Below are 14,794 nucleotides of genomic sequence, written 5' to 3'. Positions count from 1 at the left end.
ATAACGCTTTTAAGATAATGCTTCGTTGACGATAAAGTGAGCGTTGAACTAACGTTATCGTTATCGAGTATTCGCTGATTTATCGATAATTATCGAGTTAACTGTAACATGTACTATAGTTCAAAGTACAAATATTCACAAGTTGGATTTGCATTATCTATTTAACAAATATTGTATCGCCTTACAATATTCAGAAACGCCTTTAAATCCTGGAATTAAATTGGGATTCAAGGAGGTCACCGAATTGACCAAATCAAACTTTAATTTTTGAATAAAAATAATCATTAAAGTTCTTACAGAGTCGCAGTTGTTCATAGTAGAGAATCTGAGAGCATTTTGAATGTCTACCCATACTTGTTTAATCCAACATGATTAACAAAACTTCTGTTTTGAAGATCCGGAGCACCCAGTTATATGAATATTTTATGACTCAAAGACTAAACTGCTTAGTCCAACCAAATCATATTGAAAAGGTGACGAGGTTAGTCCACCAAACTATTGAGAGAATGTTTACTCGTTATTGGTGCTGCCTTGAATGCACCACAACAGATCGCTGCATCATATAAATTTCTAGTACTTGAATCCCAATATATTGCCGAGGGGTTCCGATTCCAGGTGAATATTCTTGCTAATACGATAAGCATTAGCAAAGAAAAGTCATCATGCTCTCTCATTAAAAGCGTATTTATATTTAAGTGTCACTGTTTCAGACAATTAAGTCCGCCTGGGTATTGCAAATTTTTGCGATCTTCTTATTGTAACATATATGCTGCATAGTGAAAAAAAAACTCTAAACTACCAACAGAGCACCTCACTTCTCATCGTTTCGTAGAGTAGTAGGTATTAAGCAATATTTTTAGAGTGTCCCGCTTCAATCAAAATTAATTCTCATCAACCAGCTGCAAACAATTTATTTCATTCCCGGCTTCTGTCAAAATTTTACACCAACTTCATTCGCGTAATCTAGTAACCCCATTATCGCAAAATTATCGAGTTAACTTACGTTAAATTATCGAACTCCGATAATAATTCAATTGATTCATCGTTATCGTAGCAACCGATAACGTTGATCACAATCAACTTTATCGGCGATAACGATAAATTAACGATTAACAACCCTGGTCGCGACATGCTCCGGTCGGCCGCTTCGACATTCGATGACGGTCCGTTTTAGGGAAAGATTCCGATGATTCAGCCCGACTCGATCCGGCGGATTGAAGGCGAATTCTTGCACGCTGTCTCGCCGAGACGGCGTTGTCGACGATCCAAGCATTTGGCCAATGTCCAGACGATTAAGATCGCTGAACCGATACCAAGCCTAGGCTTGGCCAAACACCGCGTAAGGTAATTCACTTAGACAACAGTGATGATGCCGAAGCGGGGCGCCTTAATCGATTGTAAATGGTTGGGCTTCCGAGAATCGTTTGATGACTCTGTCGAACCTTTTATGCGTGGTTAGAGCGTTGATCAGTGCTTTTGGTGTGATATCGCGACCAATTTGTACACGTTTATGTTTGGAATGTGGAATGTCGTGACTTGTAAGTACTAGTCTTCGTTTGATAGGGAGGTTTTGAATATGAGAGATTTTTGAAATTTAGACTTTTACACCAACAAAATTTGCGACTTGTTCCGTAAAAAATGTCACTGGAAGTATGTGTGATTAAAAAGAACCCAAAGTAATTTGTTTTCCAAAGCAAAATGCATTCCATGTGATAACGGACAGCCAACCACACAGTTGACCTTCGTTCCGAACGCAAGACTCAATCCTTCATTCAATTAGCTTTACCCCGCAAAATCCACACTGCTCTCTAAGCTAATGGAGCACAAATTCAATTTCAAAACTTCTCCCCATCTGGCACACACGACATTCCTGCTCGAGACTCAAGAGTGACGGGGCCATTTGAACCCCTTTTTTCTACGTGTGATAGTTCTACTCTAAGGCAACAACAACAGTTCCATTGGATACGCCTGCCTGTCTACCAACAACGGCGAGCTCTACATTCACTGCTCTGTTGACACATAAATTAATGCCACAACTCTACAAACTCGCTGCGTGCTCTCGGGGGCACTCGACACAAACAAACGGACATTCTCATGCCTCATACGCGCCATGCTGCTGGTACCAACCTACCTGAATGGTTCGGCTTCACATGCAACAAAAATTTCTAACGCATGGCCGGGCAGAACCGTACCGCGCCGCGCAGCGAAACGCAGAGCGCGAGGTCAGTGCACTCAATCCGTGTGTTGTGCGCGCGCCGCGGCGGATGATTCAAATGTTTTGGATACGTGTGTTGGATGGATTATTAGGAGGACTGACTGTTGTCGTCTAAGTTGTGCTGCCTGCGGGGGCACCACACTATCGTTTTGCTTTGGAAATTTTCGCCCCCTGGTTCGGCCTAGTTTCCAGGTGTACGCGCGGGCAGAGCGGGTTTTGTTTTATCGTTTGTTTGTTTTCATTTTAGAGCTACTATGCTACTATCGCATTGAAATTCGAACTGATTTCACAGTGCTAGCAAGTCTGGGATAGTAGCAGCAATAACAAACAATGTTTGAGGCTAAAATATGTTAAAGAATTAAATAAACATAAAAAACAAAACTCCATACCTGTGTTTTTCGAAATATTTTTCTTCGTTCGTTTTTGTTTCAAAACTTTTATCCTTCAGTCTTTTGTTAAAGTTAAAAAGAAAGAACTTGGGAATTAGGAGAACCGACAAGGATGCATGCCAAACGGCTACACATTGCACAGCATGAAAATCTTTACATTAAGGGCATACAATACATGGAACGAAAAATGGCATTTGGTCGATGAGTATCGGAAACGGTCATAGCTTATTGCAACATTCGTTCTCTAAACATGCTGCTCTTTGATATTGTGTCACACTCAAGGCTTCTTATTTTTCCAATGAGTAAAAACGCTGAAGAACATGCGACCGATGGTTAATGATTTATGTTTATTTCTACCTGCAGAAACAAATCTTGTATATCAGGATTCGTTCTCAGTTGATAAAAAGAACAATTGAAAAAACATCATAAATAGCACACAATCGTTGCTAGTCAAAAACCCCTGATTGATTTATTTAGCTGTGTTATTGTCTTTCTCATACTATACAAAAGGTAAATTGCATTTAAGAAAATTCTAAATAGCACTGTTAGGTGGACAGCTCAATACCCATTTGGTTATACTCATTTCAAAAATCCACGTTGAACGCAATTTGTTGTGAGCAACTCGAATGAGTATCAACAGAAAAAACCATGGGAAATGATTTCTCGTTGAATGCGTTGAACCGCAATCAACGCGGTTAAGGGTTAGTGACTTATTCACCGTTGGGAACACGTCAGTGTTAGTTGAAATCATATTCTTCAAACTTTCTTATGCGATGGAACTCGGTTGTTATTCAGCAGGAAAGCTTTGATATTGAGTTTCCAATCCAATCCAAATCCAATCTAATCCAAATATAATCAAAATCTGATTGAAAATCAATCCAAGTCCAATCTAAATCCAATCCAAATTTATTTCCAATTCACTCCAGCTTCAATTCCAATCCAGTTTCAATCCCAATCCAATCCCAAACTAGTTAGATCCAATCTAAATTCAAATACATTCCAATATCCAATCCAAATCCTTTCCAAGTCCAATCCAAATCCAATCCAAGTTCAATCCAAACCCAATCCAATCCAAATACAATCCAAATCCAATCCAAATCCAATCTAAATCCAACCCAAATCCAATCCAAATCCAATACAAATCCAATCCAAGTCCAATTCAAATCCAATCCAAATCCAATCTAAATCCAATCCTAATCCAAATCCAATCCAAATCCAATCCAAATCCTTTTCAAGTCCAATCCAAATCCAATCCAAGTTCAATCTAAACCCAATCCAATCCAAATATAATCCAAATCCAATCTGAATCCAACCCAAATCCAATCCAAATCCAATCCAAATCCAATCCAAATCCAATCCCGATCCAAATCCAATCGAAATCCAATCCAATCCAAATCCAATCCAAATCCAAATCCAATCCAAATCCAATCCAATCCAATCCAAATCCAATCCAATCCAAATCCAATCCAATCCAAATCCAATCCAAATCCAATCCAAATCCAATCCAAGAATCTGTGTCAAAAGATCGAAGGTCAAAAGGTCGAAGGACAAAAGGTCGAAAGGACAAAAGGTCGAAGGGTCAAAAGGTCGAAAGGACAAAAGGTTGAATGGACAAAAGGTCGAAGGGTCAAAAGGTCGAATATGTGTCATAACGTCGAAGGTCAAAAGATCGAAGGACAAAAGGTCGAAAGAACAAAAAGACAAGAATTGAGATGGGAGTTGTGAATAGTGACAAGAGAGATGCAAGATGGAAGTAGTGAGCATAGATAAATGAGAAGTGAAAATTGAAAAGCGAGAAGTGGAAAGGAAGAAATAAAAAGTAAGAAGTGACAGGTGTGAAATGTGATGTGATAAGTAAGGAACGGAGAAGTAAGAAGTGAGATGTAAATAAGAAGTGGAAAGGAAGAAAGAAGAAAGGATTAAACATATATAGTAAGAAAGAGAAAGGAAGAAAGGAAGAAAAAAACAGAAGAGGAAAAAAGAATACAGAAAGAAAGAAGAAGGAAGATGGAAGAAGGAAAAAAAGGAAAATAGAAGAAGGGAGAAAGAAGGAAGGAAGAAGAAGGAGAGAAGGCACAATGAAGCAAAACAAAAAAAGAAGGAGGAAGCAAGTAACAGAAAAAAAGAAGAAAGATGGAAGAAATTAAGAAGAAAGAAGATAGATGAAAGAAAGAAGAAATAAAGAAGAAGAATGGAAGAAATAAAGAAGAAGAATGGAAGAAATAAAGAAGAAGAATGGAAGAAATAAAGAAGAAGAATGGAAGAAATAAAGAAGAAGAATGGAAGAAATAAGGAACAAAGAAGAGAGAAATAATGAAGAAAAAGAAAGAAATGAAGAAGAATGGAAGAAATAAGGAACAAAGAAGAGAGAAATAATGAAGAAAAAAGAAAGAGGATGAAAGAAGAAAAGAAGGATGAAAGATGAATAAAGGATGAAAGAAGAAGGAAGGATGAAAGAAGAAAGAAAGAAGGGAGAAAGAAGGAAGAACGCAGAAAGAAAGAAGAAGAAAAGAAGAAGAAAAAAGTAGGAAGAAAAATAGGAAACAAAAAGGAAGAAGAAAATAAGAAAGGAGAATTTATTTATTTATTTATTTCTTCGTCTTGAATTATAAAACTCCTCAGACTGCTTCTTATCTAATATTTCTTATTCTATTCTTAAAAACTAGTTTAGACACATTAAAATCAAAAACAGCACTTGCACTATTAAACGACCGAAAACAGTTTTCCAGAGGGTTGTTAAAACCATATGACGTCCTATGACGCTGAATCATAATAAGATCGCGTTCACGCAGATGCCGAGAAGGAGCGTAAAACGTAACGTTTTGCAATAAATAAGTGTCCACGACATTTTTTTAAATATCAAAAACAAACAGCCTTTGCAGATTAGTCCGACGAAGCGCAAGTGTCTCCAGCCCTATAAGTTTGCAGCGGCTGGAATAGTCCGGGAGGTTTACAGGATCATTCCAGGGAAGCCGACGGAGGTCGTATCTGATGAAACATCGTTGAACCTTTTCAATCCTGATAGATTGTGTCACGTGGTATGGGGACCACACACATACTGCATACTCCAAGATACTTCGCACCGTTGAACAGTATAGTGCTTTGAGTGCATAGATGTCCGTGAAGTCCTTTGTATTTCGACGAATGAAACCCAATGCAGCAAATGCTTTCGCGGTAGTCATGCTGATGTGCTCATTAAAACGAAGCTTGGTATCAATGGTCACCCCCAAATCGCGGATCAAATCTACACGTTCTAATTGAGTGGAACCTATCGTATACCCATTTTCGATACGTGTATTTCGGCGAGAAAACGATATAGCTTTGCATTTGCTTATGTTGAGAGCCATTCCATTTTCCGAACACCACAGTTGGAGTTCGTCTATATCGGCTTGAAGCGCAACAATCGAGATGCGATGAGATTACTTTAAATATTTTTAGGTCGTCAGCATACAGTAAATGGCCCGATTTTAGCCGACTACATAGGTCGTTTATAAACAGTACAAAGATTAAAGGTCCAAGTACACTTCCTTGCGGGACACCGGACGTAATGGTAAACGCGCGTGAACGAGAGCTATTCAATCTGACGAAGGCCTTTCTTCCACTTAAATATGAGTGCAGCCATTGCGTTATCCAGTCGGGAACACCCATATATTTGAATTTCTGAATAGTGAGCTCGTGGGGACTTTATCGAAGGCCTTAGGGAAGTCAAAATATATTGCGTCTACTTGATGTCGAGCCTCGATCTCTTTCGAGATATAATTCACATACGACATTAGGTTCGATGTGGTCGATCGCTTCTTCACAAAACCGTGTTGAAAATCGGATAGCAGTGGCTGGGATGCGGCGTACAATACGTTATGGACAAGCTCTTCGAAGACTTTTCCCAAGCAGCATAAAATAGATATACCTCGGTAGTTTTCGACTTCGTGTTTGTCACCCGATTTAAATATCGGAGTGATGGCGGCCGTTTTCCATAGTTCAGGGAATGATCCCTCATGCAGTGACTTATTGAAGATCACTGCCAACGGTGTCTGCAATGACATAGCGCTTTCCTTGATTACCATCAGCGATAGGCTATCTGTACCAGGTCCTTTTAAAATATTCCGGGGACATCGTTTTGCGAAACTACTAAAGGTGGTAGATTTAGATCGAAAGCAAGAACGTTTCGTAGAGTTTCGGGAGCAAAATTCGGCGAAGAAGAACTATGCACTCCATCAAAAATCGGCGAAAAGGTTTGCAGAATCATCCGGTGTATCAGCTGAACGATCTTTGAACGTCAAGTTGGTAGGAATGGCATTTGATTGCCTACGATTGCGTATGAACGACCAAAACGAGGACGGATTGTGTTTAGCAGTTTCTTCCAGGCGAGCGACATAGTCACGGAATACGGCTTCTTGCCGTTCGGTGTAGCTTGATTCTATTGAGCGGAGGCTGTTTCAGTTGTCTGCAGAACGTGTGCGAAAAAATCGTTTGCGAGCTTTCCGTAGTGAGTTCCGGAGCTGTTGCAGCTCTGATGTCCACCAGGGATGTTTGAAGGGAATTGGCTTTCGTCTCCGCGGGACGTACTGGTTTAAGATACCATATAGCTTGTCATAGAAAACGCATACGGTTTCATCAGTGTTCTTGCCATTGAAGGAGTCTGTCCAGTCGATAGACAAAATGGCGTTGTTAAGATCAGCAAAGTTGCAGTGTCGGAAGTCAAATCCATCGTCGTGATTCGGAAAATCGGTATTTCTGTTGTTGTCATTCACACTGATCCGAAGAACAAACGGTTTATGATGGTTGTCGATACGAAGTATGGAAGTAGGTGGTTCAAGAAATTCAATTATGTTGGGCTCGTTAACGAATGCCAGGTCAAGAATACGGCCATTTGAATTATGCAGGGAGTTGATCTGATGCAATCCAGAGGCAAGCATCGATTCGACAAGGGCAATCTCTTGCTCCGATGAGGCGTTAATTGGAAGTAAAGTACTTATGTCTTCGTCGAATGACCACGTCAACTCAGGAAGATTGTAATCACCTACGGTGACAATTATGTCGGAATCCTGGGCTTGATTGCAAATCTGTGATACGGTCGCTGAGTGAGATAAATAAAGAGCCGGACTGGAATTTGGTCGGAGATAGATACCACAGACGAAGATCGAAGAGGAGGGTAGTTTGATGCGTGCGGCAACTTGTTCAAGATGGTCACTGTCGATTAGTTTAACGGATGTGCATTTTAACGTTTCCTTCACTGCAATAAGTACTCCGCCGCCGCGAGTTAAATTACTTGTAGCTGCGTTGCGATCACAGCGAAAAACAGAGTAATTGGATGCAAATTCGGAACTGGAAATGTCAGGGCGAAGCCATGTTTCAGTGAGGACTATGATATCATAATCACAGCTGGACAACTTAAGATACAATTCGTTGGTTTTGGTACGCAGCCCTCTAACATTCTGATAATACAGTGTCATGGAATTCAGTTGATTACCGTTCGAAGTTAGTGACTTTATTAGTGTAGTCGGCGACGATTCCATTAAACTGCAGGGGGATGATGCAGATGCTGCGTCACGGATGAATTCGGAAAGAAATAAGGAAGAAACAAGGAAAAAAGGAGGAATAAAGAAGAAAAAGAAGAAAGTAAGAAGAAAGAAGGCAAAAAGAATTAAGAGAGAAGAAAGAAGGAAGAAGGGAGGAAAAAGCAGAAAGAAAGACGGAAAAAGGAAGGAAGGAAGAAGGTGGAAAGACGAAAGGAAGGAAGAAAAAAGAAAGTAGGAAAAAAGAAAAAACAAAAACGAAAAAAAAAGAAAGAAGGAAGAAAAAACAAAGGAAGAGAAGCAAAAAAGAAGGATTAAAGAAGGAAAGAAAGGAAGAAAGCAAAACAGAAGGATTAAAGAAGGAAAGAAAGGAAGAAAGCAAAACAGAAGGATTAAAGAAGGAAAGAAAGGAAGAAAGAAAGAAGGGAGAGAGAAGGAAGAAAGAGAGAAGAAATAAGGAAGAAAGAAGGAAAAAATGAAGAAAGCAAGTAGGAAGAAAGAAGGAAGAAATAAGGAGGAAACAAGACAGAAGAAAAAAGGAAAAAGAAAGAAGTTAGAAATAAAGAAGAAAAAAATATGGAAGGAAGAAGGAAGAAAATAGTAAAAAAGAAGAAAGGAGGAAACATAATTTAAGAAACGAAACATCTGAAGGAAGAAGGAAGATAATAGAAGGGAAATGGAAGAAGAAATAAGAAAGAATGAAGAAAAAAGAAAGAACTTTCGTCCTTTCGACCTTTTGTCCTTCGACCTTTCGACGCAGTTTTTTTTGTTTCGACCTTTTGACCCTTCGACCTTTTGTCCTACAACCCAATCCAAATCCAATCCAAATCCAATCCAAATCCAATCCAAATCCAATCCAAATCCAATCCAAATCCAATCCAAATCCAATCCAAATCCAATCCAAATCCTATCCAAATCAATCCAAATCAATCCAACCAATCCAAATCCGATCCAAATCAATCCAAATCAATCCAAATCAATCCAAATCAATCCAAATCCAATCCAAATCCAATCCAAATCCAATCCAAATCCAATCCAAATCCAATCCAAATCCAATCCAAATCCAATCCAAATCCAATCCAAATCCAATCCAAATCCAATCCAAATCCAATCCAAATAAGAAACCAAATCAGAATCCAAATCAGATTCCAAATCAGAATCCAAATATAAATATGAATCCAAATCCAAATCCGAATCCAATTCCGATTTCAAATCCGATTCTAAATTCAATCCAAATCCGAATCCAAATTCGATCCAAATCCAATCCAGTCCAAATCCAACCTAAATCCAATCCAAATTCAATTCAAATTCAATCCAAATCTACACGGAAACAAATCTGATCCCGTTATCATGATTTGTAAATCATGAAACCAGAAGCTGCATTCCTTTATGAAATCATGACTATGAATCATGAAATCATGACTATGAATCATGATTGCAAGACCGAAATGACCATTTTCATGATTCCGCGCACCAATTTTCATGAGCCAGAAATCATGATCATAGCAAGCGTTATGCGTATCTGTCAAAACGTGCAATCAATCATTTTGCAGCGTCGTTCGCGTTCGAAGGTAAAAATGCGAAACTTTTAGAAAAGTATTTATTTTTTAATGAAATAAGAAACAATTTACCTTTTCTTTTCCATCAGCTCAGTGCCAGTTTTCGTGCAGTCGTTTTTAAAGGTGTTCCTTTTCGTTAGTGAAATTTTGAATATCGTTTGTTCCGTCGCCATCCCGTTTCCGCTAAAGTGCCGGTAAGTAAGAAAAATGGATGAATTTGAAAGAATAACTTTCGTTTTCTATCGACTTTTTTATAATTAAGTGCTCGTTTTATTCACTTTTTTAACACAGTTTCCGTTATCGTACGTCCCGTCCAGGCCCGTCTCCAGTCAGACCAGTTCTGTTTACACGTGCGTCGATCATTTCCGTCCAGTTGCGTCAATTAGTTACGTCTCCGCTCCGTCAGGTAAGTGGATCATTTTGCTTTCCATACAATTTTCAATTTGCGAAATTAAAACTAATATAAAACTAAATTTTAACATATGCATCAGTATGGAACAAATTGAATTAATAACATTGAATGGACCTCTGCTGCCTGCAGTAGCAGCGGAAATAACCACTGAGCAGAAGCTCTATAACCCACTTCTGGATAATGAGGCTCTAGAGGTGGATTTTGAAACAATTTTGGACCGTGCAGGGCTGGCCAATTACTCCAGCCTAATAATCATCAGTCACGGTATTACAACTGCCGAGGAGTTCTGCGAGCTGAAGGAAAGCGATTTAAAGCTTTTCTGCAGAGTTGCGAGAGATCGTATCTTACTGCGAAAGCTCCAAAAGAACTTGGTAAGACTTTTCTTTCTTAATTCCCCTATTTCCCAATTCCTAATACTGGTTATGAAAGCTTACCTTTAAATGTTGTCATATCCAAAATAGTCGAACAAATTCCTCTGAAAATATTGCTGGGTGTACATGAATAAAAGTCTACGCACAGTGTTTTATTTCGTCAATTTCACGAATGTAAATACAAAAACTCAAAAACTATTGATTTTAGGTATATGGTATGTTCTAGATTTTTGGGAGCGCATCGTTTGGTAAAATCAGTTTAATGATTAATCCCCCTATAAGTGAGTTGAAAAAAAATTTCCTCTTAGTAAGATAGATACGTGTTGTCTTAGGCAAAGTTATAGCAAATTATCTCCCATATACAATTAATTTTACAGGTTTTATGCGCATTACGCATCATAATGTTATATTTTTATAATAAAACTAGCAGTAGTTCAGACAGACAGAAATTTCTTTTTATGTATGTATATAGATTTTCTAATGATTTCCCACATTTTATGTATTTTCAACAAAGTTGTTACCCGCCCAAAAATACATATTTTTGCTGAACATTGCGACTTTCTATTAAAAAAAAAAACAAAAAATTACCAGTTTTCAATGGTTGTCAAGTTTCTAAAATAGCATACGAATCGCCTCTTGTTGCCAAAAGTTATTATTGTCAGTATATACAGCAAATGTGCGACTTTCAAAATATCATAACGAAATTTGGGAGTTTTTGCAATTAAGGGAGTAATTTTAAGTTGAAATACCTCTAAAAATAAAAAAAAATAGGGGCCCTCCTTAGCCGTGCGGTAAGACGCGTGGCTACAAAGCAAGACCATGCTGATGGTGGCTGGGTTCGATTCCCGGTGCCGGTCTAGGCAATTTTCGGATTGGAAATTATCTCGACTTCACTGGGCATGAAAGTATCATCGTGTTAGCCTCATGATATACGAATGCAAAAATGGTAACTTGGCTTAGAAACCTCGCAGTTAATAACTGTAGAAATGCTTAATGAACACTAAGCTGCGAGGCGGCTCTGTCCCAGTGTGGGGATGTAATGCCAATAAGAAGAAGACCTCTAAAAATATAGATAATTTGGTTATAACTTTTGTTGTATGAAAGATATGAAGTTTCAATTTTTAACAAAAACATGTATTTGCGTCTAGTCAACAACTTTGTAGAAGATCCGAAATATGTAAAAAATCATTGCAAAAAGTTATAATAAAAATGGAGATTTAAAGGGGGTTTCTATAAAAAACGTGTTAAGTTTGTTATATATAAGAAATAGAGACTCGGCATCTTCAGCAAAGTTGTTTGATTTGCTATAACTTTGCCGAACACACAACGTTTCTATCTTATTGAGGAGGAAAAATATTTCTAGATCTTTTTTTGTCAAACGATGCGCTCCAAAAAATTTTAAACTCTTGTGAACACACTACTTACCTAAAATCAATAATTTTTGAGTATTTATTTCGTGAAATTCAGAAAAAAATAATTTAAGCTCCTTTTAGTGGAATGTATTCAACCGTCTAAGACGAGTTAAGTAACTCCATTTATTTCCATCAATTAGTTCGATATCTTTGCAGATACGTATTTCGACCATGACTTAGTCGAGTCAAGTACGAGACACTGAAGACGACCACACAGTTGTGGTCGAAATACGTATCTGCAAAGATATCGAAATAATTGGTGGAATTAAATGGAGTTACTTAACTCGTCTTAGACGGTTCGTGAAATTGTCGAAATAAAACACTGTGCGAGGAAAGGTTGAAATCGGTCAACGTGGCTCACGACAGTACCTTTACTGACGTTCTACGCATACTTGTCCCATGTTACCTTTGATGAATAATCTCAAACTCGATTCAATTTGTCCTACTGAAAAAATGAAGTTGTTGTTTGATGATAATAGAGACTGAAAACCGTTCAAATAAGTAGTGATTCGTTTTATGTCCTGGAAAAGTGTTGTCTACGCTAATAACATCCCGAAAATATTTGTTAAATTTTAAGATGAATTCGATTCTGAAATTAGTGGGACAAATTGACTCGAGTTTGGATTTTTTCATCAAAGATAGCATGGGACAATTATGCGTAGAACTGCAGTTTATGTCTTGCTATATATATCGGGTTTTCATACGCGCTGCCGTTCTACGCATAGACGTCCTATGTTCCTTTTATACTATGTTGTCCCATGTTTCTTTTAGTTTTACGTTATTTTTTTTTAACAAAAATTGTATTCTTTTACAGCATAATTCATGGCTTATATTGCCACCAAGATGCTATATACACAACTGCGATATGTGAAATTGAATTATAAAAAAAACTACTAGTTGTCCCATCAGACGTTGTCCCGCATAGGAGTAAAATCAGTAGTGATTAATTTTGTTCGGAAAGATTGACTTTGAATCTGAATCTGAAACATGCGCTTCCCAGCAGCTTGTCTTATAGATTCATTTTTAAAACAGATAAGACTGTCTAGTGATGAACTTCTCCACACGAAAAAATCACGTTAATAAAGATTTAAAAAAAAGTTAAGACTGTCAAACCTAAAACTGTTATTCCGCTCAGTTTTATTTTCTGTGGATTTGAACCACGAATAAACCACGAGATTCAAATGGTTTTCAACTATATTGGAGCTTGAATGCGGCACTCAGTGGATCAATCAGTGGTTTGTTCTACACTGCGAGAGATTCAAACTAAAATTGTTCGAAAATTTAAACTTCAAACACAATCACTACTGATTTTACATTAAGAATGATAATTATGACCATCCAATGTCAACGTCTACTATGATTTATACCGTTTTGCTTCGAATTGCCGGACGCTTCGAATGCCGGACACTTCAATTGTTATTTTACTTTATTTACCATCTCAACAAGTATTTTTTGGGTTATCAATGCACTGCCCCTATTCGCATAAGCGTCCCATGGCAGTTTTCATCAACTTGAGAAATATGCCGTTGAATTTTTCAAACTTGTTTAACATGAAGAAATTCAAAAAAATCTAATAAATTGATAAAACCAGCAATCTATCTGAAAATTTGGCATAATATTCTTTATCTGTATGCATTGCTATGGAACTATTAAATGGACCATAATTATATTTATTTTTTCTGCAAAAGTGTATCAAAATCTGGAATGTGACTATTATGCAAATAAATAGCAAGATGGGACAATGAATTCATTATTTCAATCGCTCCTTTCAATCCTTGATTTCTAAAAGCAAACTGAAATGGTTTTCAAAAGACACATAAATACCACTAATTGCAGCTTTCCCACGTTGAATTTGAGAGGCAGTATTGAAGACAATATTTCTTTACCCACAGACACCTCAAATGTCAAAAAAGCGTTCTACCTTGAAAGGGGGAAGGGGGGAGATTGTATGAAATTATTGGATTCCGAATGTTGTATATTGCAGTTAAATGCTCCTGCTTTGTTTCAAATGCTGTTTTTTGGTAGTCCTGGTCAATCTCGGAGCAGAAACTTCGGATGGTACACACAACCGGGGGATGCCAGATTTCCATACAAATGTGTATAGAAACCTTACCTTAAGGATTTATATTAATAGAGTAATATGAATGATATATCCTAGTTGTCTTTGAACGGATTAAATTGGCTATTTAAGAATCAATATAGCCAAACTCGAAGTGTCCGGAAATTCGAAGCAAAATTGTCCGGTATTTGAAGCATCCCTTATAGTGTGTCCGGATTTCGAAGCAAGCGATGTTCAATGTTTTCGATTATATTAGCTATTTTGTGCATACAAAATGTCATTTTCAGTACACTACAGCAAATTTGATAAGTTAATCTTGACAGGGTGTGTTATCACTCAGTGTCAAGTACTTAATTCCGTTTGAAATATTGAACTGAAAATTCAGCAGTGCTTACCTTCGGACTTACCGGACTTCGAGTCAAAACGGTATAATGGTATATGGCTTATATTTGTAAACTCTCATACTAATCGCAGATTTAGTTTATCATGGAGGTCGCCGTAGCTTTGTGTATCCAGGTGTGGACTGCGAATCCGGAGATAACGCTGTATACTATGCGTTTAAATTAACGAATAGCATTCGCTTATTGGAATGCAAACATATTCCAATTAGCAAATGGTCACAGTATATAAGAAAAAGCGTTTTCGAAAGTATCATGGGACACTAATGTGTAGAACGCCAGTAGTTCAATAGCACTATGAACTAGCAGATGACCAGACGTGTTTATAGCAATGGTGTCTATGCCAAAGTTGTCCAGGTGATCAAGGTCTCAGAATGCAAACACCGCGTTTCAAAATTCTTCCGTTAGGTAGCACTAGTAACAATTTAAATTTTCTCTATAATAGGATAGTTGAGGTTTAGAG

At 37.7% G+C, this 14,794-nt stretch overlaps 1 protein-coding gene across 12 annotated transcripts in view; it reads left to right on the top strand.

The window, feature by feature from the left end:
- LOC134225744 (uncharacterized) overlaps positions 1-14,794 on the top strand; it is a 174,699-nt gene that overhangs the window by 58,784 nt on the left and 101,121 nt on the right. The gene's annotated exons all lie outside the window — the stretch shown is intronic.

This window comes from Armigeres subalbatus, chromosome 3 (assembly GCF_024139115.2).
Source record: "Armigeres subalbatus isolate Guangzhou_Male chromosome 3, GZ_Asu_2, whole genome shotgun sequence".
In the NCBI taxonomy this organism is placed as follows: Eukaryota; Metazoa; Arthropoda; class Insecta; order Diptera; family Culicidae; genus Armigeres; species Armigeres subalbatus.
The sequence above is the reverse complement of the archived record's forward strand: the minus strand, read 5'-3'. Positions and strand labels throughout refer to the sequence as shown.